At 38.8% G+C, this 26,449-nt stretch overlaps 1 long non-coding RNA gene across 3 annotated transcripts in view; it reads right to left on the bottom strand.

The window, feature by feature from the left end:
- LOC126074891 (uncharacterized) overlaps positions 1–26,449 on the bottom strand; it is a 126,062-nt gene that overhangs the window by 38,659 nt on the left and 60,954 nt on the right. For all 3 annotated transcript variants that reach the window (XR_007517054.1, XR_007517053.1, XR_007517052.1), the window contains 2 exons: positions 11,224–11,327; positions 10,409–10,460 (listed from right to left, as the gene is read on the bottom strand). This is a non-coding gene — a long non-coding RNA (uncharacterized LOC126074891). The remainder of the gene's footprint in view (positions 1–10,408; positions 10,461–11,223; positions 11,328–26,449) is intronic.

Consider the following 26,449-nt stretch of genomic DNA (forward strand, 5'->3'; position numbering starts at 1 on the left):
AAGAGAAATTGGTGGGTGAGGGGACGGTCAAGCCGTGACAGCTGTGGAACGGTTAGACTTCCTCTTCATGGTCTTGAAGGCTAGATCCAGGAAGCTTCAGAAAGCCAGATTTGGGCTCAATAGAAAGCATCACTTACCGCAAGATATCTAGAGATAGGAGTCCCTGGTGATGCAAATGGCTAACACACTCAGCTGCTAAGCAAAAGATTGGAGGTTCAAGTCCAGCCAGAGGTGCCTCAGAAGAAAAGCCTTGCAAACTAGTTCTGAAAAATCAGCCATTGAAAACCCTATAGAGCAGGCTTCTACTCTGACACACACTGGGCCTCCATGAGTCGGAATCGACTGGATGACAACCAGTTTTTATATAAATGTACTTGTGTAAATCTTAACATGAGCAAAGAGAATGCTCGTTCTAATATATGTGACTAGTTAGTCTGTCCTAGTGGAGAAAATTAGGGAAGGAGGGAACTGGGTGCTGGCAATAGAAAAGAGACAATGCAGAGGAAATCTTAGGAGGGACAAAGAAAGCTGACAGAAGTAAACCCCAGCCTCAGAAGCACTCTGATGACATGACCCTGGGGATTGGAGGAAGCAGAAAAACACACAGAGGTTGGAAGGTTTGTGTCTGGGCTTGGAGTTATGTGGCCATTGGTAAGAGAATTCATTTGCATGTGTGTGTGTGTGTGTGTGTGTGTGTGTTTTAGGTGAAAATCTATACAGCAAATTCGTTTCTCATTCAGCAATTAATACATAAATTGTTTTGTGACATTTGTTGCCAACTCCTCAATGTGTCAACACTCTCCCCTCCTTCACATCAGCTTCACCATTTCCATTTATCCAGCTTTCCTGTGCCTTCCTGCCTTCTCATCTTTGTGTTTGGGCTGTTACGCCCATTTAGTCTAGTGCACATGGTTGAACTACATGCATTATTGTTTGTTTTATAGGCCTGAACTATAGGGTGAACTTCAGGAGTGATTTCAGTACTGAGTTACAAGGGTGTCCAGGGGCCATACTCTTGGGGTTTCCCTAGTCTCTGTCAGACCAGTAAATCTGGTCTTTTTCTGTGAGTTTGAATTTTGTTCTACCTTCTTCTCTCTCCAGGACCCGATATTGTGATCCCTGTCAGAGCAGTTGGTGATGGTAGCCCAGCACCATCTAGATGTGCTGGACTCAGTCTGGTGGAGGCTAATCTTTCTCTTGTGTCTTTGGTTTTCCTCATTCTCCTTTGCTTCAAATGGGGTGGGACCAGCAGATGTATCTTAGATGGCTGGTCACAAGCTTTTAAGACCCCAGATGCTACTCAGCAAAGTAGAATGTAGAATACTTTCTTTATAAACTACGACTGGGCTAGGTGTCCCCCACGACCATGGTCTCCAGCCCTCAGCCCAGTAACTCGATCCCTCGGAGTTTGGATATGTCTATGAAGCTTCCATGACTTTGCCTAGGTCAAGTCGTGCTGACTTCCCCAGTATTGTGTACTGTCTTACCCTTCACCAAAGTTACCATTTGTCTATTGTCTAGTTTCATCTTTTTTCTATCTCAAACGTCTATATCCCTTTGTTTTTCTGGTAGGTGGAAAGCCAAAATTCTAAAATATTAATAACAAAAGTCATTAAACATTTTATAGACCAGTCACAAGAAAGGCATCCCATTCTCTTCAGCACTTTAGTATTACAAGCAAAATAAATTCGTAAACTGAAAATTGTCCAAGACACAAGTGAATATCAATGGAAAATGTAATCACACAGCACTGGTTATCATTTAAGTTTTTATTTTGCCTTTTTGCTTTTTGTCTTAAATTTTTTTTTTTAGTTGTGTAATGTTTCAACAATTGAGAAAAATAGAGAAGAAAACAACAATTACCAACTGGATCTAAGAAAATTTATTCTTTGCACATCTTTGCTTCAGTATCTTTTTTATTTAAGGGAATAGTCGAAGCACCCTCATTTCATGGCTCTGTATCCATCATCAGAGACAGACAGTAACCTGTTGGTGTTTTCATATTTTTGTTGTGTCAGTCCATCTCATTGAGGGTTTCCTTGTTTTCACTGACCTTCTACTTTACCAAACATAACGTCTTTTTCTAACAATTGGTCTTTCCTGATGATGTGTCCAAAGTAAGCAAGCTGAAGTCTGGTCATCTCACTTCTAAGGAGTATTCTGGCTCTACTTCCTCCAAGGCTGATTTATATTACATAGACATAAAACTGTAAGCAATATGTTGTATGATTCCAATACGAAATTTCTAGAATAGGCAAATCTACAGAGGCAGAAAATGGATTTTGATTACAGGCACTTCCCAGTGTATGATCAAGATCAAGATCTGTACTTAAGCCTGTCTCTAAGTCAAATTTGTAAGTATGTCAGAACAGGTACATATGGTTCTTATTAAGTGTCAGTCAAATGTTGGATCCCTGGTGACACAGTGGTTAATAGCTTGGCAGTTAACCAAAAGGTTGGCAGTTCGCATCCACAAGCTGCTCCTTGGAAACCCTACGAGGAAGTCCTATACAGACGCTATGAGTCGGGACTCACTCGACCGCAATGCGTTTGAGTTTTTTTGGTAGTGGAATGTTTGTCTTAGTAGTTAGTATGTATTTTACCTTTCTAGGCATATAAAACACGTAACACTTCCAAGCTACACAATATTTTCATGAGTGTCACAAAGTAGTATGTGTGTTCTTTACTAGGAACCTTTGTATTTAACTCAAATTTTTAACGTAATAGGCTTTACGGTAGTCCATTCTTAACTACACGGTGTCCGTAAGGCGGAAGTTCATAATCTGGGGATTGCCTATACCAGGGGCTTCAGGCATGTAGGGATGAATAGGGAATGACTGCTAATGGGAATGAAGCTTCTTTCTGAGAGGGATGAAAATGTTCTAAAATTAATTGTAGTAGTGGTTACAGATGCTAAAGTACAGGGTCAGTGAAAAAGAGGAAGACCCTCAATGAGATGGACTGACACAGTGGCTGCAACAGTGGGCTCAGCCATAACAACGATTGTGAGGATGGCGCAGGGCTGGGCAGTGTTCCGTTTGGTTGTGCATAGGGGTCGCTATGAGTCGGAACCGACTCGATGGCACCTAACAACAACAATGGTTACACAGTTCTGTGAATACACTAAAAATTAATTGATTGTACACTTTAAATGGGTGAATTTTATGGTATATGAATTATATCTCAACAAAGCTACTAATTTAAAAAAAAAAAAAAAAACTAAGCAAAACGTACAAATGTGGTGAGTTACATTAAAATATTCCCTAATGTCAAACCATCCTGCCACATGGTTGGGATTGGGATAGACACGACATGGCCAATAACGTATTTTTTAAAATGACAGAGTTGTTTTGCTAATATTTTAGTTAAGACCATTATATTCATAGTCATAATTGACATTTGCCTATAATTTTGCTTCATCTTACTGTACGTGTTCAGTTGTGTTATCAAGGTTATACTAACCTCATAAAAGGATTTGGGGAGTTTCCCTCTTTTTCTATCCTTTGAAAAAGCTTACACAAAGTAATGTTTATCTGTTCTTTGAAGATTTTATAAACTTGGCTGTGTCTGGGCCTGTTTTTTGGGGCAGGCATGGGAAGGCTATAGATTATTGACTTGATCCACTTCTTTTGTTGATTATAGGTGTATTCAAACTTTCTGTTTCATCAATTTTTTTAATTCATATTTTTCTAGGAAATTGTCCAATATCTCTAAATTTTCAAACATATTATTATTATCTTGTCCATAGTATTCTCTTGGTTTTTTTAATTTTTTTATTTTAATCTCCACCAGTAGTTATATCCCCTTTCTCCGCCATGGTTTCCCTTCTTTCATCCTTGGCCATTCTTGCCAGAGACAAGTTTATCACTCTTGTCAAGGAACCAGCTTTCAGTGTGATGGAACTTCTGTATTATTACTTTGTTTTCTAGCTCATTAATTGCTATTTTTTTCTTTATTATTTCCTTCCTTCTACCGCCTTTCTGTTTGCTCTGTGGTTGTCTTTCTGTTGCATATGTGTTGAACATTTTGTTCATGAATTCTCAGTCTTTCACATTTTCTAATAAGTGCAATTAAGATTATATATTTTCCTTGAAAGTATCATTTAGGCTGCACCCTACGGGTTTGATGTATAGTTGTTACTGTTTTTTAATTCCTATTTGATTTTAATTACTTCATTATTTATATTATTACTCATTTTGTCATTATACTCTTTGATTTTTATTGTGAGAATTTGAAACATATTCAGAAGCAAACATTGCTTCATGCCGAATCCTTCTGGAATATTCTTAGTTAGACATCTCCTGTAAATGGGCTTTTTAATATATACTTCTTGGTAATAATGCCTCTGGTTGTTTTTATTATAGAAATTCATGTGCGTGTCTTATTTCTTCTCCTTGAAGACAAAAACTATACCTTTAATAACCGTATGTCATACATAGTAAGTGCTCAACAAAATCCGGCTGAATTAATTTTTTTTAAAGTTGCATATAACCATATTAAGAGTAGCTAATTTTGTCAAAATGTAGCCTAAGCTTCAATGACGGTTAAAAATCATTTTGAAGATACAGTTAGCATTTTTACCATTACAGCTTCTGTATGTGAACTTCCGCCAAAGTTCAGAATTATTGAACAAGTGCCATTTTAGGAGGTATACTTAGCACAGCTCGCCAAGGAACCCAGGCCTGCCTTTTCCTCTTTTGCCTGCTGCTGATTCCTGTCTTCCTGCTTCTTTTTCAAAGGTTTCAGTACATGCACTTCTGGGTATAAGCAACCTAAGCCGCATCAGCAACACTGGTGAGCCCAAGAAAAGCACCACTAAGCCTGCACAGGAAAAATAAGCTGTTGCCACTCGAGGGAAAAGATTCTAGCGCCTTCAGGCTCCACCACCACTGGCTCCACTGTTTCTAAGAATAGAGTGAGCTGCGGAAAAAAGAAAAAAAAAAAAAAACTACTGGCACCAGACACTAGTCTCTAATTGTCTCCAGGCTTTAAAATAGAAACAAGCTGAAACGGAAGTGCCCCTGGAAACCCTCTCCAGCCCTCACTCGGTAAACGTACCAGGATGTGGAATGTTGATACTGCTCCCAGAGACACTGACTCAAGTGGGCAAACACTGCATATTGCATCACCACAGAGCCGTGGGTTTCCAAGACAGAAGCGTCACTTCCAAAGCAGGAAGCCCAGAGCAGTGGGGTAGATCTCACCGAGGGTCCAGGCCTCACCCTCAGGATCCTGGAAGATCCTCACTGGGCCTCTGAGGAGAGGGGGAAGGGGTTGATGGGATAGGAGAGGCCTCCTTTCCCAAAAGTTAACGAAGTTGTTTGCTAAATGCTTCTCTTTCCATTTCATTTCCAAAATCTTAAATTTAGCTTGTTGGTTCTTAAATCAGAGCCCTGGTGATGCAGTGGTTAAGAGCTCGGCTGCTAACCAAAAGGTCAGCAGTTCGAATCCAACAGCCACTCCTTGGAAGCTCTGTGGGGCAGTTCTGCTCTGTCCTGTACGGTCACTATGAGTCAGAATCAACTCGATGGCAATGGGTTTGATTTGGTTTTCGGCTAGGTTCTTAAATCAGAGTTTGCAAATAGTTCCCTGCCTTCTACCAGACAGCCTCTAGGCCTAGAAGTGCCTGTGGAGCTGGAACCTCTGTTTCATTGGTTGACTAGCCCTCCACAGATATATATAAGGATGAAGAACACCATTCTTTAGCTCCAGCTAGCACACAATTGTGTTTTTTTTTTTTAATTTGGAATGCAACATTAGTCTATTAGCTTTCTTACTAGATACACAGATTCCCAAAACTTTGGAAATTGCTTGTGAATAAATAGTTCTACATGCAAAAATTTCAAATAATCCAATCCTAGTCCCCATTCAAAGAGTTCTGGTGGCGCAGTTGGTAAGCACTTGGCTGCTAATCAAAAGGTCGACGGTTCAAATTCACCAGCTGCTCCAAGGTAAAAAAGGCCTGGTGAATACAGCCTAGGAAATCCTATAGGGCAGTTCTACTCTGTCCTATGGGATCACTAAGAGTCAGAATCGACTCGACAGGCACACAACAACAACAGTCTCCATTCATTCAAATACCTCTTGTCTATTAATCATTCAGTAAAAATGACTTTTTCCCCCTTGCAAAATTTTCTAGTATTTCTGAAGTTAGTATGAGTTGGAAACATAAGATGAACCATGGTCAAGCTTCTGCCGACCCAGTTGCTAGACACACACACCAAATACCAAGTCCTGATGAGATTCCTTCAGCTCTAAAGTGACCCCATAAGAAAAAAAAAATGAGAACACAGCTTTTTTCTTCCATATGCATAATATCCCATCATGTACGGAAGTCAACGGTTGCCTCGCAGGCAGGGTCCAGGGAACACGGAAGTCAAAAGAAGGGAACTTCATAGTATAAGTGTCAAGCTCCACCTGGCCCCCATGCTAGAGCAGGATGACCTTTCCAACCCAACCTCTAGCTTAGGGCCTCAGAGGAGAAGGGTAAAGTTGAGAGAATTCTGTTTTGAAAACACTTAAAGAACCAGTTGTCAAGTCAACTCTAACTCATGGCGACTCACATGTGTCAAGGTAGAACTGTGCTCAATGTGGTTTTCGATGGCTGATTTTCCAGAAGTAGATGCCAGACCTTTCTTCTGAGGTGCCCCTGATGGACTCTGACTTACAAGCTTTTGATTAGCACATTACCATTTCCAGGAACTCACAAGCCCAAAGAAACCCAGCACCAGAGGGAAACAGACGGACATGAACGGGGATAGCTCACCCAGATGGGGCATTTAAATTGTGGGGTCTCTCAGGGAAGGGGGTCTGTCTTTGGTTCCAATCATCAGCACAGGCAGAAATTTATCATCCCCCGCCCCTTCCCCTCCCAATGCCGTTCTCACTGTGAGCCTTACCTGTGCATGCCAGAAAGTTACTAAAGCCAGAGCAGAGATTGATGTCCTGGCCCAAGGTCAGCAATCAAACATCAGTTTTACTTGCCACATGCCAGAATGTTCTGAGCTCAGAAATCTTAGAGCATTTCATTGCACATAGGGAGGTCTCTATAAAAGTTTGCTAAATTGAATGAAATCATTCTTTGCAGTTGATCTTCACTGACCATCTGTTTCCCAACACTTCCATTGATTTATAGCACAAACCACCTTCTCTTGCCCGTGTTCTGACAAAGCTTCTATCTCAGGACACCAACCCAACTCAACTCCAGACTCTGAACACGCCTATGTTTTCCTTCCTGATGCCTCAGAAAACCTCACCTTTACTCAAGACTCACCTATGTCTGCCATCTGGCATTTTTTAATCTATCCACAGCTAGTCTTAACCCAGTTACGAAGTCCAATATACCATTTCTTAACAAGGGTAATCACAGCCTATTTTTCCTATAGAATTGGAAGAGATTGCTTGTTCTACAGTTGAGTATAAAAACCAAAAACACCAAACCAGTTGTCATCGAGCTGATTCTAACCCATGGAGCCCCTGGGTGGTGCGATAGTTAACATGCTCAGCTACTAACTGAAAGGTTGGAAGTTCGAGTGCACCCACATGTACCTCAGAAGAAAGACCTGGTGAACTACTTCTCAAAAGTCAGCATTGAAAACCCTATGGAATACAGTTCTCCTCTGACACACATGAGGTAGCCGTGGCTCAATACACCTGATAAAATATTTGGCTAAACCTTAAATCCATGTTTTTCCTTTTATCTAAAAAAAAAAAAAAAAAAGCTTATCTTAAAGATTAAAATCACACTCAGCTGAGGAACATGGGACTGGAGACTAGGCAACCAGAAGATGGAGCCCCAGTAGGAGAAGGGAGAGTCACACCTTCAATCTCATCTTACCCCAGAGCACACACTCTGTAAGTGGAGAGTGGAACAGCAGACAGACTCTCTTACACTCTTTATTTACGACGTGAGCATCCACGGTTGAAGTGAAGTGACACAAGTTAAGTGAACATATGAGACTTTGCTCCTCCATATTTTTCCCCCCTTTATTAGTGGGAAAAAAAAAAAAAAGTATCCTTTTTCGATGGCAGTGGGTGGTTTTTTATGAAATGACAGTGATATAAAAAAAAAAAAAATTTTTTTTTGGTTAAAAAATAGTTGAGGAAATAAAAATTGACAATTTTATACAGTGAAACCTGTGAGAGCCAGAACTCGACAGGGCTGCCTTGTTTTTCCAGGTCTCACAAGTTTTCTGTCTCTGACAGGGTGCAGTCTTACCACTTTTCTATTGCTCATTTTAGTGGAAAATATTTGTGTTTTCCTTCTCAAACAGATTTCCACCTTACACAGGTTCCATCTTTTGCAGGTTTTGCCGTATCGATCTACAAACTCTTTAAGAATACTTGTTTATGAAATTCCAGAATCTGAAATGATTGTCATAAAATTAAAATTAGTACAGTAAGCAGGTGCCATATAAAAAAGAAAAAAAAAATTGCAGCCAATATCCTCAAGGCCAAATCTGGATTCCTCAAGAAACCATCCAAAGATTGATTTCCAAAAGTGCTGGATTTACTTTCTATGGTTCTTTCTTGCAATGTAAAAGAAAGTTTAATTAAAGGATACGTTTACTATACCAAAACCCAGCTCTCTCCTCACCTCAATAAAGCCACTCCCCATCTCCATTTCAGTCAGTGGAAACTCCGTTTCTTGTTACTCAGGCCAAACCTTGAGTTTTTCTATCTTCTCTTTCTCCTCCACCCATTTCCACTCCAAAAGCAAATCTTTTCAGTTCTCCCTTTAAACTATAGATTCCAACCACTGCTCACCACCCCCGAGGCACCAACAACTTTTGCATGGATTATGGCAGTAGCTTCCTACTCTGTCTTCCTATTTCAGCTCCTGCCCTTCTTAGTGTCTGTTCCCGACACAGCACCCAAAGTACTACTATTAATGCTTAAGTTAGATTATCATTTATCTGCTTGAAACCCTCAAGTTGTTCCACGTCTCATTCAGGGTCAAAAGTTCTTATTCTCACCCGTGAGAAAAGCGCTCCTTAGAACTATCACCTCTATGAGACCAAAAAGGCAACACCTAACCAGCAACAAAGATGAGAAGGCGGCAAGGGGCAGGAAAATCAGTTGCATGGAAACAGGGAATTCACGGTGATAATGGGGAGAGTACTAACACATTGTAGAGATTGCCACCAATGTCGCAGAACACTTCAGGTATAAATTATTGAATGAGAGACTAAGTTGCTCTGTAAACCTTCACCTAAAGTGCAAGTTATTATTCTGGCCAAAAAAGACACCGTGTGCCTTGACCTATCCACTCTTCCCTTATCTTACCTCTCTGATCTCATCTTCTGCTTGCGTTACTTAACTTACTTGGAATAATACCTAGCAAAAAGTAACAGTTAAATAATTGTTGGCTGTGATTATTATTATTATCTTTAGTACTGCTATGAATATCATTCTACCCCTCACTCACTTCAGCCAGACTGCCATTATTGTCCTCAAACACATCAAGCAGAGTTCCACCTTTGAGCTCTGTATTTATGTTTTTGGGGGTTTCTTTGTTTGATTTTACTGTAACACTCTTTTCCGAGATATATGCAAGGCTTGTTCACTCATCACCTTGAGGTCTTTGCACAAATATCATCTGCTCAGTAAGTCCTTCTCTGGCCACCCTATGTAAAATTGCAACCTGCCCCTCTCACCATGGCACTCCCCATCCTCTCCTTGCTCGATTTTTCTATACACCTTCTAGTATAACATATGGAGTCCCTGGGTTAACACGCTGGATTGCTAACTGAAAGGTCAGAAGTTCAAGTCCATCCAAAGATGCCTTAGAAAAAATCTACTTCTGAAAAATCAGTCATTGAAAACCCTATGGAGCACAGTTCTACTGTGACATATATGGGGTCACTATGAGTTGGAATTGACTCAGTGGCAACTGGTACTGGCACTAGTAATATAATATGTACTATATCTGCTTACTTTTGTTTTTTATATCTGCTTACTTTTGTTTATCATTTGTCTCTATATACCATAATGTAAGCTCTGGAAGGGTAGGGATTTTCATGTTTTGTTTATTGCTACATACTGACATCTAGAAGATAATAAATATTTGTTGAATGAATTATATTCACTCAAATTATCATATTCCAACAATCAGAAACACTAAAACGCTACTGGAATTCAACCTTCATTCATAATTTTAAGAAAATTCTTAGCAAACTGGGAATGTAAAGGAACTCTCTCAATCAGATAAAGGGTGTCTACAGAAAAATGCTATACTTGACATAATGCTTAATACTTAACGCTGACATAATACTCCCTAAAGTTGGGAAAATTACAAGAATGTCCACTCTCACCATTTCTGTTCAACATTACATCTGAAGTCTTAGCTAATGCAATAAGGCAAGAAAAGGAAAAAAAAGGCATAAATATTAGCAAAGAAAAAGTAAACCTGTTTTTATTTGAAGATGACATGATTGTCCATGTAGAAAATCCAAGGGAATCTACAAAATAATGGAACTAGTAAGTAAATTTAGCAAGGTTACATGGTATAAAGTCAATATTCAAAAATCTATTTTATGTCTTAAATACTAGCAACAAGCAAGAGAAAAATTAATTTAAAAAAATTTTAGAGTATCATCAAATACCTAGAAATAAAATTAATAAAAGATGGGTGAGTTCTCTACACTGAACGCTATATAACATCACAGAGAGAATTTTTTAAAGACTTAAATAGATGGATAGAATTACAACATTTATGAATAGAAAGACTCAATATTATTGAGATGTCAAGTCTGCCCAAGTTGATCTATAGATTCAATGCAATCTCAAAACGCTTGCAGATTTTTTGGGGGGAGAGGAGGGGGCAAAAATGAACAGACTGATTATAAAGTTTATATAAACGTACATGAAGTGCAAAAAACCTAGAATAGTCAAGACAATTTTGAAGAGGGAGAGAAGGAAGGAGATGGGAAGGGGTTTAAAGACATACACTATCAGATTTCAAGACATACCATAAAAGTAAAATACTTAAAACAGTGTCGTATTGGGAGAAGGATAGACAAATATATCAATGGAATAGAATAGAAGGTCCAAAAACAGATCCATACATAGGTGGTCAACTGATTTTCAACAAAGGCACCAATGAAATTAAACAGGGGAAAAAAATCTTTTCAATGTAGTGTTAGAGCAACTTGATATCTTTATTACCTCACAATGTACATGCACACACACACACACGAAAATAATTTTAAATGAAATAAATACCTAAATTTGAGGGCTAAAGTTATAAAGGTTTTGAAGAAAATCATAGGACGATATCTTGGTGATCTTGTAGCAAGATTTCTTGGGTAAGACATGAAACATATGACCTATAAAAGAGAAAACTGATGAAAACAGATTTCATCAATAATTAAAACTTTTGCTATTAGAATAAAACACTATTAAGAGAGTGAAAGGGCAAACCACAAACTGAAAGTATTCACAATACATATATTTGATAAAGGATGTATATCAAGAATACATAAAAATCTCCTACAAATCAGTAATAAAAAGTCAATTATAAAAGAACATTTAAGAATAGCCGATAAGTTTATGCAAAAGTATTCAACATCATTACTCATCAGGAAAATGTAAATTAACCACAATAAGATATCAAAAAACTTGCAGCAGAATGGCAAAATTTAGAAAGACTGGTAATTCTAGACGTTGATGAGAGTGTAGAGGAACTGGAACTTTCAGACATTGTTGGTGAGATTGTAAAATGGTATAATCAGTTTTGAAAACTAATTAGCAATTGATAATAAAGTTAGACACACACTTACATTATGATTTAGCAATTCTACTCCCAGATATATGCCAACGAAAAATTAATCCACAGATCCACAAAAGACTTTTACAGAAATGTCCAGAGTAGTTTTATTCATGAAGTCACAAATGAAAAACACACTCATAGCTGCCAATTACAGAATGAATAATTGTGGTATAGTCACACAATGAGATACTACTGAGCAATTAAAAAAAAGGTCAAGTTTCACTACACATGGAAGACTCTCAAATGCATTATGCTAAGCGAAAGAAGCCAGTATCAAAGGTTACATATGTATAATTTACATAAAATGTTGGAAAAGGCTAATCTATGTAGGGATAGAGAACAGATCACCAGCTACCAAGGGCTAGGAATGGGAGGATGATCTGACTACAAAGGGGCAACTCGAGGAAGATTTTGGGGGTGATGGAACTGTTCTGCAGCCTATTACGCTGGTGGTTAACAAAATCTCTACATATTTGTTCAAACTCAGGGACCTGTATACAAACCAACAACGACAACTAATGCATGTTTTAAAACTCATAGAACTACATATAGACAAAAAAAAAAGAAGAGAAAATTCTACTGTATGTAAATTTTCAAACAATTACATTTAGTAAAAGCAGCCAGACACACAAAGAAAGCATGATGTACAATTCCTCTTGTTTAAAGTTCAAGAGCAGGCAAAACTAATTTATGGTAAAAGGAACTCAAAATAGTGGTTAAATCATGGTGGTGATATTAAATAAAAAAGGGGACTTTGTGGGGTAATGTTGTTAGGTGCTATTGAGTTGGTTTCAACTCATATCGACTTTATGAACGAAACATTGCCCAGTACTATGCCATCATTACTATGTTTGAATCCATTGTTTCAGCCACTGTGTCAAGCCATCTCCTTGAGGCTCTTCCCCTTTTTTGCTGACCCTCTACTTCACCAAGGGCCAGCCCTTCTCCAGGGACTGGTCCTTCCTCATAACATGCTCAAAGTACATAAGATGAAGTCTCACCATCCTCACCTCCTAGGAGAATTCTGGCTGTACTATTTCCAAGACAGATCTGTTCTTTGTCAACACTGTAATTCAAAGGCATCAATTTTTCTTTGGTCTATCTTCTTCATTGTTCAACTTTTGCAAGTGTATGGTGCCATTCAAAATACCATGGCTTGGGTCGGGCATACCATAGTCCTTAAAGTGAAATCTTTGCTTTTTAACATTTTGGGGAAGTCTTTTGCCGGAGATTTGTCCAATGTAGTACGTCACCTAATTTCTTGACTGCTGTTTCCACGGATATTGATTGTGGATCCAAGTAAAATGAAATCCCTGACAATTTCAATCTTTTCCCCATTTATCCTGATATTGCATCTTGGTCCCGTTGTGAGGATTCTTGTGGGGTAATATAAAGTTTCAAACTCTTGATTTGTGTGTGGTCATAGTGGGTGTATACAGACACACAAAGTCATCGAGCTTTATAGCTTTTTAAATTAACCTCAGTAAAGTGTTGTAAAAAACATGTATATCTTCGAAAGATTATGAAGAGAATTTTCAGGCATTCTTCCTTATTCTTTCGCAACTGAATTTTACTCAGTTCAATTAAATCTCTAAGTCTCCCAGTTTTAAGCTCCCTCCCTGGTAGAAAATAAAGTCCCTAAGAAAGTTTCTTAATTCTAATAGGAGTGAAATATTTCACACACAGAAGCCAAAGCCCCTTTTTGCATGGCCCTCACCACTTCAATTATTACTGAAAACGGACGTGGGAATCAGGGGAACCTGGGCTTTCATGCCCTCTATGGAGCTTCCGGAAACCCTGGTGGCTAATGGCTAAGTGCTACAACTGCTAACCAAAAGGTCAGCAGTTTGAATCTACCAGGCGGTCCTTGGAAACTCTATGGGATAGTTCTACTCTGCTCTATAGGGTCTCTATGAATTGGAATCAACTTGACAGCAGCTGTTCTGGTTTTATTTTGTTTTGTTTTGTTTGGTATGGCTCTGTTAAAAGAACAACTCAAAAAAAAAAATTGAAAAAATAACTCAAAATCAGTATGTGACTCAGCCAAAGTCTGGCAACCCAACAGGGAATGTTTTTGCTTTTTGGATTAGAGGCAACAAAGAAAATGCTAAATGATAGTTAAGCTTAAAAAAAGAAGAAATCAAATTTCCCATAAAAGGGATATGAATTATGATTTCAATTTTGCAAAATAAAATCTTCTTGATTAAAAAAGAAATCAAAGCAGTTCTTCATTGTTACTATGCAAAATCTAGAAAATGATACAGTAGAAAAAGATTAGCCATTTAATTAGCTATTAAATAGACCACTTCCTTTCACCCCCTCAATTCATAGCCCACATGGGAGAGTTTATTAACTTAAGGGGCTAAAAAAAAAATTTTTGACCACTTAAACAGCTAATCTGTAACAAAGCCTAGATAGACAGAGATTGAGATACACACACATACCCATCTTCAAAGAAACATCTGCCAATAATTATATATATATTATTATAAGTAATCTATTTTATATAGAATATGTATAAAATATATGTATACATATATTATACATAATTATCGACAATCCTTTCTTTATTTTAATCTCACCATTGCTTCAGCCAGGTTGCATTACAAGCGTACATCACATTAGTAAACAAATACCTAATGATGCTGAAACATTTCCATTCATGTGTGTGGTCTTCGTCACATTGAAGAAGTCTTTTTAAACATTGAAATAAAACTGCAGCACCGGCCTTGTAAATTTAAGCACCTTCCATTGAAGAGTGGATTTTTTTTTTACGTCTTCTAAAGCTCTCTCCGAAATTCCTAATCTTAAACTGTTAAAATAAATCCACATTGAACGTCCATGCCAACAAAGAAATCACATGACTACAAAGAAACATAAACTCTTTAATCACTGTTTCGTGTCCATTTTGACCTCCCGTTTTGCTTGGTTATTCTTTTTTCAGCCACCTCAAGGCCGAGCACTCCAACAAAATCACTGGGGCAACTTGTGAATACCTCCCGCCCAAATAAGATTATTGTTTATCCCCTACTGCTTTCTTTACTCCACTGTTTAACCAACAGCAGGGTGGCCGGGAATGAGTTTTAAAGGAGCTGGGTAGGAACGCAGGGACCACTGACGTGAGGTGGATTTGCAAACCTCCTGCGGGCCCCCACTGATACCCAGGGAGCTCGTGAATAGGTTGCTAAGGACTTGGCAATGTTCTGCGCAGCCACTTCTAATACTAAAGAGGCAACAACAGGCTGGATCCCAGAGGAAAGGAAGTGCTAACAGTTTGAGTCACAGTCAGTACCCGGCTGCTTCATTGAATAACTTCAGACAGCTCTGTCTGGGCTTAAGCTCCCAACAGTCCTGCCACCATGTCCCAAAGATTCAAAGATAAGTCGCCTGATGCCTTCAGCATGCATTTCCTTTTATTTGTGAGATAGCAAAGCTTTTCTCCCTCATGCATATTAGCTCATGACTTGTGGCCTTTCAGACCCTTAAGTGAGGGAAGGAGAGATTTTTTTTTTTTTTTAAGTCAAAAAAGGAGGGGAAAAGATGAGCAGGAGCTCGACATTAGCATAGGCAAAACAGCAAGTGTAAAATTGGGGGAATATCGAGGTCAGAGAATGTGGGGAGATTCTGCCCCTACCTCCATGTGGGGAGAGTAGAAAATCATTACTCTCTACCTCCACCTCCCAAAGGGGGAGAAGGACTTGAAATGAGGTTTCATGAAGGAACCATGGACTTAACTTCAGTAAGCGGATCTGAGCATATTCTTAAGCCCTGGAAGACCCCATTGCTCTTCATTTGGTTACTGTGATGGTTACTTTTATGTGTCAGTTTGGGAGAGGCTATTTATGGGGCAGTTCTACTCTGTTCTGTAGGGTCACTAAGAGTTAGAATCAACTCGACAGCAGTGGGTTGGGTTATGGTGCCCAGTTGTTTGGTCAAATGCTAGTCTAGATGTTGCTGTGAAGGTATGCTGTAGATGAGATGAACACTGAAAATCAGCCAACTCTAACAACATAACCCTCGATAAATGTGGGTGGGCCTCATTCAATTGGTTTAAGGCCTTATGAGCAAAAACTGAGGTTTCTGAAAGAGAAGGATTCTGCCTCCTGACTGTAAATAGATAACCTGCTGGAGTTTGCAGCCTGCCACCTGCTCTATGGATTTTGGACTTGCCAGTTTCACAATCACATGAACCAATTCCTTAAAATAAATACATGCAAATATATTACATATGCACATACATATGCATATATATATCCTATTGGTTCTCTTTCTCTGGAGAATCTCCACTAATACAGTTACTAATTGGATGCAAATGCAGTCGCATTACGAAAACAGTCACAAAATCTGGGACAAGGTGACATTAGGATGAAAAATATTTAACATCCATCTGTCCACAGAAAATTGAACATTAAAGAACCTAAAGAACTTTCATAGTATTTATTTTCACTGATGTTATCTTTCTTTCACTCTAAGATTCCTAACCTGGAGCATCACCACCTACCCGGCCTCACTTTTACCACAGGGTAAGCTAATGCTTGACAGAGAAAAAATAAGGGGTTTAGGAGCATTTCTAGTCAACGTCTCTGCACATCGTGAAGAAGAGGATGGTCAGATTATCCTAGAGTGACAAATAACTGAACCTTGAAGACAAAGGGTGAGTCTCTGTCTATTCCAGTCCAATCTGGCAACAGTTGCCTCACCTTGCTCACACACAAGCCACATGCATGCAAACTCTTCAGGGGATCAGCCCACTTCCCTCCATGGTGTCTTCCCAGCCTGTAACTACTGAGCTCACAGGGGCTGTCTTCACATGAATTATAACTTGTCCTCCCCAGGATGCAGAGCCTTTGTCCTGGCCCTCCCCAGGTCTCATCAGCCATCTCAGGGAAAGTGAAAAAAAGCTCAGAGAACAAAAATAGCATTCACTATAGTCAAAAAGATGGACCCAGATTGTTCTCAATTAAAAATGTATCTGGGAGAAGGTGGAGCTAAGATACAGACTAGACAGATGCTTCTAGCAAGCCCTCTTACAACAAAGGCCCGAAACAACAAGTGAAATGAGTATATGACAAGCTAGGAGCCCTGAACATCAAAGGCAAGCTTAGAAAACGAACTGAGGGGCAGGGAGTGTAAGAAACGGTTCAGAAGCGGAGAGGAGTTACCTGACCTGAATCACAGGGAGCCCTCAGGTACCATTATCAGAAGCGGCTGCAGCGGGCTGGTACAAGCATTCTGCTGCAGTTTCCTCAGGGAGAAGCAGCCAGCCACAGGCCTACTCACACCTCCAGAACCAGAGAAAAATGGCCCTCTCAGCAAAAGCTAAGTACTTGTGTATATTTTACTGCCCCCCACCCTGCCCCCAAGCCGGCTTCAGCAGCTGATTTCCCTGGGCCTGAGATAGGTTCTACTGAGTGCCTAGAGCTATTCTCCTGGTCTTGGAGAAGGAATAAATTTGCAATTAGGGGGAAACATAATTTGCCAGCTCAGTAAAAAAAAAAAAAAAAATTTTTTTTTTTTTTTTACTAACTGGGGGAACTCAGGACAGAAGTGGCTCCTGTCCAGGCATAAACGGTCCATGGACTTTGGGTACCTTTCCCCTCTGCACTGACCCGTGCAGGCCTATTTCAGAAGAATAGGCCCTTGTTGGTGGACTCCAACTGTTTCAGCTGTGAGGCGGAGAGGTGGGTGTTTGACCTTTGACATTGCTTTGCCTATTAAACACGGTCCTCACCTACCCACATCAGGGGTCTAAGGACTGGTGGGTCCACTCAGGTCACCCAGCCACCCACAACAGGGGTCCAAGGATAGCTGGTACCTCCCAGTCCTTACAACCAAAAATATTGGGCACCCATGGGCCGTCTGCAGAACTCACACCGGTACATTCTAGGGAACAGGGACACACTTTCCTCAGAGATACGTGGGGGATGATTCTCAGCCCTTACCTTGTTCAGAGTGTGACCCCTTCTGCAACCAGATCCTGGTACCTATACCAATCACCCCTGCCCCTCTAAGGCTGTAGGACAGAGCCTGTACCACACAGTTGATGTTCAGCTACCTTGACACCTGAGCTGAATTCATACAAGAAAAGTGAATAGACTTCTAGACTGCTATACCTGATAACAGCTCTAGCCTTCTGGGGACAGGACATCAGAGCTCCAAAGGTGAAAATAATCAAGCTAGCTCACTCAAGAAACCCATTTGGGCATATCAAACCAAAGCAAGAAGCTATGACACAGTAAAAAAAAAAAAAAAAAAAAAAAAGACACAGTAAGCAAACATAAAATAAACTAATACAATAACTTATAGATGGCTAGGAGACAACAGTCAATATCAACTCACATAAAGAAATAGACCATGATTGCCTCAACAAGCTCTCAGAACAAAGAATCCAGGGATCTTCTAGATGAAAGTGCATTCCCAGAATTATCAGAGCCAGAATACAAAATATTAATATACAGAACCCTTCAAGACACCAAGAAGGAAATGAGGCAATACGCAGAACAAGACAAAGGACACACACATAAAGAAATTGAAGAAATTAAAAAGATTATACAGGAACACAATGAAAAATTCAATAAGCTGGAAAAGTCCATAGACAGACAGCAATCAGAAATTCAGAAGATTAACAATAAAATTATAGAAGTAGAAAACTCAGTTGAAAGTCAAAGAAGCAGATTTGAGCAAGCAGAAGGCAGAATTTTTGAACGTGAAGATAAATCACTTGGCACTAACATATTTGAAGAAAAATCAGATAAAAGAATTTAAAAAAAAAAAGAAATCTTAATAATCATGTGGGACTCTATCAAGAGAAATAACCTACAAGTGATTGGAGTACCAGAAAAGGGAGGGATAACAGAAAATACAGACAGAATTGTTGCAGATTTGTTGGCAGAAAACTTCCCTTATATCGTGAAAGATGAGAAGATATCTATCCAAGATGCTCATCGAACTCCACATAAGGTAGATGTTAAAAGAAAGTCACCAAAACATATTATAATCAAACTTGCCAAAACCAAAGATAAAGAGAGAATTTTAAGAGCAGCTTGGGATAAATTAAAAGTGACCTACAAAGGAAAGTCAATAAGAATAAGCTCAGACTACTTGGCAGAAACCAAGCAAGCAAGAAGACAATGGGATGATTTATATAAAAATTTGAAGGAAAAAAATTGCCAGCCAAGAATCATATATCCAGCAAAACTGTCTCTCAAATATGAAGATAAAATTAGGACATTTCCAGAGAAACAGAAGTTTAGGGAATTCATCAAAACCAAACCAAAACTGCAAGAAATATTAAAGGGAGTTCTTTGGTTAGAAAATCAATAATATCAGGTATCAACCCAAGACTAGAACACTTGGCAGAGCAATCAGAAGTCAACCCAGACAGGGAAATCAAAAAAACAAAGATTAAAAAAAAAAAATCTCAAAACAGGGTAGCAGTGATGTTATTATATAAAAGAAGACAACATTAAAACAATAAAGAGGGACTAAAAAATGCAGTCATAGATCTTCCATACAGAGAGGAAGACAAGGCGATACAAAGAAATAAAGGTTAGGTTTAAGTTTAGCAAAATAGGAGTAAATACTAAGGTAACCACAAAGGAGACAAACTATCCTACACATCAAAATAAAATACAAGAAAAAAATAGAGAGTAGAAACAAAATCAGCAACAAATATGAGGAAAGGAAAATATATACAGATAATCTACTCAGCAAATAAAATTAAGTGGGAAAAAGAAACTGTCAGCAACACACAAAAAAAGACATCAAAATGATACCAGTAAATTCATACTTATCCATAATTATGCTGAACATAAGTGGACTAAATGCACCAATAAAGAGACAGAGAGTGGCAGAATGGATTAAAAAACACGATCCATCTATATGCTGCCTACAAGAGACACACCTTAGACTTAGAGACAAAAATAAACTAAAACTCAAAGGATGGGAAAAAAATACATCAAGCAAACAAAAATCAAAAAAGAGCAGGAGCGGCAATATTAATTTCTGACAAAACAGATTTTAAAGTTAAATCCATCAGAAAGGATAAGGAAGCACACTATATAATGATTAAAGGCACAATACACCAAGAAGATATAACTATATTAAATATTTATGCACCCAATGACAGGGCTGCAAGATACATAAAACAAACTCTAACAGCATTGAAAAGTGAGATAGACAGCTCCGCAATAACAGTAGGAAACTTCAACACACCACTTTCAGTGAAGGACAGGACATCCAGAATAAAGACACGGAAGATCTAAATGCCACAATCAACCAACTTGATTTCGTAGACATATACAGAACACTCCACCCAACAGCAGTCAAGTATACTTTCTTTTCTAGTGCACATGGAACATTCTCTAGAACAGACCACATATTAGCTCATAAAGCAAGCCTCCGCAGAATCCAAAACATTGAAATATGACAAAGCATCTTCTCTGACCGTAAGGCCATAAAAGTAGAAATCAATAACAGGAAAAGCAGGGAAAAGAAATCAAACACGTGGAAACTGAACAATACCCCACTCAAAAAAGACTGGATTATAGAAGACATTAAGGATGGAATAAAGAAGTTAATAGAATCCAACGAGAATGAAAACAGTTCCTATCAGAACCTTTGGGACACAGCAAAAGCAGTGTTCAGAGGTCAATTTATATCAGTAAATGCACACATACAAAAAGAAGAAAGGACCAAAATCAAAGAATTATCCCTACAACTTGAACAAATAGAAAGAGAGCAACAAAAGAAAGCTCAGGCACCAGAAGAAAACAAATAATAAAAATTAAAGCAGAACTAAATTGAAAGAGAAAACAGAAAAACTGAAAGAATTAACAAGACCAAAAGCTGGGTCTTTGAAAAAATCAACAAAATTGATAAACCATTGGCCAAACTGACAAAAGAAAAACAGGAGAGGAAGCAAATAACCCGAATAAGAAATGAGGTGGGCAATATTACAACAGACCCAACTGAAATTAAAAGAATCATATCAGATTACTATGAAAAACTATACTCAAATTTGAAAACCTAGGAGAAATGGATGAATTCCTAGAAACACACTACCTATCTAAACTAGCACAAACAGAAGTAGAACAACTAAATAGACCCATAACAAAAGAAGAGGTTGAAAACGTAATAAAAAAAAAACTCCCAACAACAACAACAAAAAAAGCCCTGGCCTAGATGGCTTCACTGCAGAGTTCTACCAAACTTTCAGAGAAGAGTTAACACCACTACTACTAAAGGTATTTCAGAGCATAGAAAAGGACAGAATACTACCAAACTCATTCTATGAAGCCAGCATATCCCTGATACCAAAACCAGGTAAAGACACCACAAAAAAAGAAAATTACAGACCTATATTCCTGATGAACTTAGATCCAAAAATCCTCAACAAAATTCTAGCCAATAGAATTCAACAACACATCAAAAAAATAATTCACCATGACCAAGTGGGACTCATACCAGGTATGCAGGGATGGTTCAACATTAGAAAAACAATTAATGTAATCCACCACATAAATAAAACAAAAGACAAGAATCACATGATTTTTTCAATTGATGCAGAAAAGGCATTTGACAAAGTTCAACACTCATTCATGATAAAAACTCTCAGCAAAATAGGAATAGAAGGAAAATTCCTCAACATAATAATGGGCATTTATACAAAGCCAATAGCCAACATCATCTTAAATGAAGAGAGCCGAAAAGCATTCCCCTTGAGATCAGGAACCAGACAAGTATGCCCTTTATCACAACTCTTATTCAGCATTGTGCTGGAGGTCCTAGCCAGAGCAATTAGGCTAGATAAAGAAATAAAGGGCATGCAGATGTGCAAGGATTAAGCAAAAACTATCGCTATTTGCAAATGACATGATCTTATACACAGAAAACCCTAAGGAATCCTCAAGAAAACTACTGAAATTATTAGAAGAGTTCAGAGGAGTATCGGGTGTACAACATAAACATAAAAAATCAGATTCCTCTACAACAAAAAGAACATTGAAGAGGAAACCACCAAATCAATACCATTTACAGTAGCCCCCAAGAAGATAAAATACTTAGGAATAATCTTACCAGAGATGTAAAAGACTTACACAAAGAAAACTACAAAACACTTCTGCAAGAAACCAAAAGAGACCTATATAAGTAGAAAAACACACCTTGCTCATGGATAGGAAGACTTAACATTATAAAAATGTCTATTCTGTCAAAAGCGATCTGTAGATTTAATGCAATTCCGACCCAAATTCCGATGACGTTTTTTAATGAGATGGAGAAACAAATCACCAACTTCATATGGAAGAGAAAGAGGCCCCAGATAAGTAAAAAAAAAAAAAAAAAGTTTTTTTTTTTTTTTTTTAAAGAACAAAGTGGGAGGCATCACTCTACCTGATTTTAGAACCTATTATACTGCCACAGTAGTCAAAACAGCCTGGTACTGGTACAACAACAGATACATAGACCAATGGAACAGAATTGAGAATCCAGACACAAATCCATCCGCATGTGAGCAGTTGATATTTGACAAAGTCCCCAAAGGAGTTAAATGGGGAAAAGACAGTCTTTTTAACAAATGGTGCTGGCATAACTGGCTATCCACCTGCAAAAAAATGAAACAAGATCTATACCTCACACCACGCACAAAAACAAACTCAAAATGGATCAAAGGCCTAAATATAAAATCTAAAACGATAAAGATCATGGAAGAAAAAATAGGGACAACATTAGGAGCCCTAATACCTGGCATAAACAGTATACAAAACATTACTAACAATACAGAAGAAAAACTAGATAACTGGGGGCTCCTAAAAATAAAATGCCTGTGTTTATCCAAAGACTTCACCAAAAGACTAAAAAGTTTACCTACAGACTGGAAAAAAGTTTTTAGCTATGACATTTATGATCAGTGCCTGATCTCTAAAATCTACATGATACCGCAAAAACTCAACTACAAAAAGACGAATAACCCAATTAAAAAATGGGCAAAAGATATGAACAGACACTTCACTAAAGAAGATATTCAGGTAGCTAACAGATACACGAGGAAATGCTCAGCATCATTAGCCATTAGAGAAATGCAAATCAGAAGTACAATGAGATTCCATCTCACTCCAACAAGGCATTAATCCAAAAAACACATAATAATAAATGTTGGGGAGGCTGTGGAGAGACTGGAACACTTATACACTGCTGGTGGGAATGTAAAATGGTACAACCACTTTGGAAATCGATTTGGCGCTTCCTTAAAAAGCTAGAAATAGAACTACCATACAATCCAGCAATCCCACTCCTTAGAATATATCCTAGAGAAATAAGAGCCTTTACACCAACAGATATATGCACACCCATGTTCACTGCAGCACTGTTCACAATAGCAAAAAGAGGGAAGCAACCAAGGTGTCCATCAATGGATGAACAGATAAATAAATTACGGTATATTCACATCAATAAAGAACAGTGATGAATCTGTGAAACATTTCATAACATGGAGGAATCTGGAAGGCATTATGCTGAGTGAAATTAGTCAGTTGCAAAAGGATAAATATTGTATAAGACCACTATTATAAGAACTCGAGAAATAGTTTAAACAGGGAAGAAAATATTCTTTGATGGTTACGAGAGAGGGGAGGGACAGAGGGTGGGAGAGTGGTATTAACTACTTTAGGTGATGGGAAAGACAACACACAATACAGGAGAGGTCAGCACAATTGGACTAAACCAAAAGCAAAGAAGTTTCCTGAATGATCTGAATGCTCTGAAGGCCAGCGTAGCCCGGGCAGGGGTTTGGGGACCATGGTTTCAGGGGACATCTAAGTCAATTGGCACAATAAGATCTGTTAAGAAAACGTTCTGCATCCCACATTGGAGAGAGGTGTCTGGGGTCTTAAACACTAGCAAGCAGCCATCTAAGATGCATCAATTGGTCTCAACCCACCCGGATCAAAGGAGAATGAAGAACACGAGGACACAAAATATTTACGAGCCCAAGAGACAGAAGGGGCTACATAAACCAGAGACTACATCAGCCTGAGACCAAAAGAAGTAGATGGTCCCCGGCTACAACCAGTGACTGCCCTGACAGGGAACACAACAGAGAACACCTAAGGGAGCAGAAGAGCAGTGGGTTGCAGACCCGAAATTCTTGTAAAAAGGCCAGACTTAATGGTCTGACTGAGCCTAGACGGGCCCCAGTGGTCATGGCCCCCAGACCTTCTGTTGGCCCAGGACAGGAACCATTCCCAAAGCCAACTCTTCAGATAGGGATTGGACAGGACAATGGGTTGGAGAGGGATGCTGGTGAGGAGTGAGCTTCTTGGATCAGGTGGACACTTGAGACTGTGTTGGTATCTCCTGCCTGGAGGGGAGATGAGGGAGTTAGAAGCTGGCAAAATGTACACGAAGTGAGAGAGTGGAGGGAGGGAGGGAGCTGGCTGTCTCATTAGGGAGAGAGCAATTGGGAGTATGTAGCAAGGTGTATATAAGTTTTTCTGTGAGAGACTGACTTGATTTGTAAATTTTCACGTAAAGCGTAATAAAAATATTTTTTAAAAAATTATCTGGGAGCCAGAGATCTTGATTTCAAAAGGATAAATGGTACAAAAAAAAAAAAGAACTTTAAGTCAAAAGATACAGTATGTAATATGAGACATAAGGTTTTGTTGGAACAATTAAGTGTTTTTGTTGCCATTGAGTCAATTCCAAGTCATGGTGACCCCATGGGTGTCAGAGTAGAACTGTGCTCCATAGAGTTTTCAATGGCCATGATCTATAGAAAGTGATCACCAGGCCTTCCTTCTAAGGGGCCTCTGGATGGATTTGAATCGTCAACCTTTTGATTAGCAGCCAAGTGCTTAATCATTTGTGCTACCCAAGGACTCCATATATATATACATATTCTCAGGAATAGATTATCCAATAAGCAAGGTAAGCATGTGCTTGGGAGATCAACAAAACAGGGGCACCAGTTGTCCAAAGCAAGGATCCTTAGTTGCAAAGCAAACGGGACACAAGGGAAATCAAGTACTGCGGTGGAAGGGAACTGGCAGGGCGCTGAATGAAACTGATACCAACTCCAGTGCATGAGCATGTGCCAGCCTGACATAAAGCTCAAACAGGGTTACCAGGGCGCGCACACACAAGGCTGGTTAAGCTACGAAGCTCCTACCACTTCATGTACATATATAACTCACATATCCTGTTCGGATGTATGAGTAAACAGAGTAGGGGGCACCACAGGTTATCAGTGATTAGGGCCCTTACATGCCTTAATCTGGCCCTGTATATATTAGAAAACTTTATTTAATAAAAATATATCATGTATCACCCAAACACATTTAAGCATGTAATAATAACTACTGTCATTTTATATCAATCATATTCCAGGCTTATCTGAAAATGGGAAATAAAAGTCATAACATTTAACCCTAGATATTAAAGACTAAACATAATCCAAACTTTCATGTATCCAATTTAACCCAAAAGTATAATCCAAATTTGTATTATACATTCATTTCCCTCCAAGACCTTCAAAACCATCGTTAATAATAATAAATCAATATTTCTATTGATCTTGAGGTAGCAGTATGACATAAACACATAGGAGCTTTGGTTGGAATATCATCTAATGAAACCAAAAGAAGTGAGCCAATCACTCCGTGCAGAAGATCCTAAAGTATTATCTATTCTTACCACAGGTTTTTTTTCCAAATTCTCTTCCAGCTTGTATATCTGGAGTAGCTTCTAAAAAAAGCTAAGTAGTAAATAAACACCGTCTCGTAAGATTTATGAGATTTTCACAACATACAATGAAGGTATTTCTGGTCCATGTTTCTCCTGTCCATAGTATGTAGGTCGTTTCCATGACAACATCAACTGCTCATTCACAGCATCACTCCTTACTCTCAATTGCTCTGACCTATAGCAAACCATCATTCAATTTTTAAATAGATGTCAGTATATAAAGAAATCTTTTGGGAGCCATTCTGTTGTTTATATGTGTCTAGCACTTCTGGGGAAGTGGGCTTCTTATTTATAGTTTTGTGGAAGAGGGAAATTAGGGGGCTCTTTGGCCCTGGAAGTCATGACTAGTATCTTGGCACCATCAATTCAGTAGAGCCGGCTTCATAGAGGTTGTTCCAACCACAATGTGATTCTCCCAGCCCCCAGGGTCCTCTGGTACACACAGACTTAGACACATTCATCATAGGGAGGGCATTCCTGAGGCTGTATGGTCACTAAAGCTTCGTTCGTTAAAGGTTAATCCAAGGCTGGAACAAAAATACTCAATAAGGCTGGAACAAAAATACTCAAAAATACTAAATGCAATCAGGGAGCTTTGTTGCCTGGCTCTCAGGTTAAAGCCACAACTGTGCAAAATCATTCAGAAGACAAAAAAGCACAATGTTATTACCATAATCATATATCAACATTCTCTGTCACTTGCACTTGAGAGCCCTTTAAAAATGAAAAGTATCAAGTGTTGAGAGTGCATTTTAAAGCTTACACAGAGCCATAAGCCAAGGGAGCTCGTCCAGTATTTCAGAAATTCCCTTACCACTAAGTCATTGAGACGGTGCTAGGGTTTGACAGAAAAGTAACAGGTCATTATCCCCTGTGTCAGCTCTGGATCCCACATCAGACACATTCAGAATAAATTCACCATGATCACAGACAATC

This window comes from Elephas maximus, chromosome 4 (assembly GCF_024166365.1).
Source record: "Elephas maximus indicus isolate mEleMax1 chromosome 4, mEleMax1 primary haplotype, whole genome shotgun sequence".
Taxonomy (NCBI): domain Eukaryota; kingdom Metazoa; phylum Chordata; class Mammalia; order Proboscidea; family Elephantidae; genus Elephas; species Elephas maximus.